We start from the raw sequence: 1,471 nt of genomic DNA, 5'->3' as shown, positions 1-1,471 counted from the left end.
CGCCGGTTAGATTCTCTACCGACACTTTCTTTTTTTCCCCTTTTCTTATTTTTAATATTACTGCTTTTATTTTCAGAATCGAGCGACTACCCCAGTGAGAAATGATAATGAAATCGACATCGATTTTATTGTCATTTCTCACTGGGACAGGACAGAGGAGAAGTAGGCCATTAAATATATTCATATTCGTAAGACGTCGAGTAGCTGGTTACTTGATTCGCGGATTCGCAATCCACGGATTCGAGTTCGATTCCGCTCGCGTCTTGTGTCCAATTTTAATATAAAAAAAAAAAAGGTTTGTGAAAACCTAAGAAACGTGATAATATGTATGTATATATATGCATATATATATATATATAATGCGGATAAAACCGCAAGCAGACGAAACTGCAACCCAGTGGGGCGCTTAGGTGGGAACGAACTCGGAGTGCCAAATTCCGAGTCGATCTACCTGGGCGCGACGCCAATCTGCGCCCTACAAATAGTACTACCAAATATTGTAGTACAGTAAAAATTCAGAAACAAAAAAATTATTATAAATATAAATTTATAATAATTTTTTTTAGCATCTACTGAATTTTTACATTAAAAACAAATAAGTTTATTTCTATTATTACTTTATCATATTATTATATATAATATTGTGTTATTATATGATATTGTATTATTTAAGCCATCTCTAAAATTTAACTTATTTTTACACGAGCATAAACATGTGTTGTAGGTTACCGTTTTTTGAATATATCAGATTTTATTTCGGGTTTCAAAAATTTAACTTATATATAATTACTTCTTAATTCTATTATGTAGTTACCTCTTAATTCTATATATACTTAGGGATGCCGCAAGATGAGACAAGATAAGATTTTAGGAAATATCGCCTTGTCTTGAAAAAATTTTGAAATGTACATTCTTGTCTTGATCTCGAGATTTTCGAGATCAAGAATCTCGAGTCTAAAATTTCGTCTTGTCTTTAAACTCTCCGCGCAAATCTTGTCTCGATCTCGTCGACACCGACTGTTGCTCGTACACAGTAATAAGTCCTTCTGACGAGATTTTTTATCACTTTACAATTTTGATTAGTACTAGCTAATAATTAAAAAGTGACTCACTGTGTCTGATACCGACTGGCCAACATATCAGGAACCGGTTTTTGATTTATGATAATGTTTGCGATACGGTACTTTGTAATTATGGTGAGCGTCTCTTCTTATATTTTCGGGATAATTAATTATATTATTAAAGTTTTTTGATAAATTAGTTTCTAGATTCTTTAATTTGACATTTTTAATATTTCCCTTCTTTTTCATTTTCTTTTCATTCTTTTTATTTAATTCTGGCATTGAAATTCTCGATATAGAGGAGCTCACTATGACAGAATAATTTTGTGTGTTGGTGTGTGTTTACTCTGAGGAAGGCTCAAAAAATGAGTCGAAACATGTAAGCGCGTTTAGTGAATAAAGAAGTTTCA

The sequence above is a fragment of the Trachymyrmex cornetzi genome, unplaced genomic scaffold (genome assembly GCF_001594075.2).
Source record: "Trachymyrmex cornetzi isolate Tcor2-1 unplaced genomic scaffold, Tcor1.1 scaffold325, whole genome shotgun sequence".
Lineage (NCBI taxonomy): Eukaryota > Metazoa > Arthropoda > Insecta > Hymenoptera > Formicidae > Trachymyrmex > Trachymyrmex cornetzi.
The sequence above is the reverse complement of the archived record's forward strand: the minus strand, read 5'-3'. Positions refer to the sequence as shown.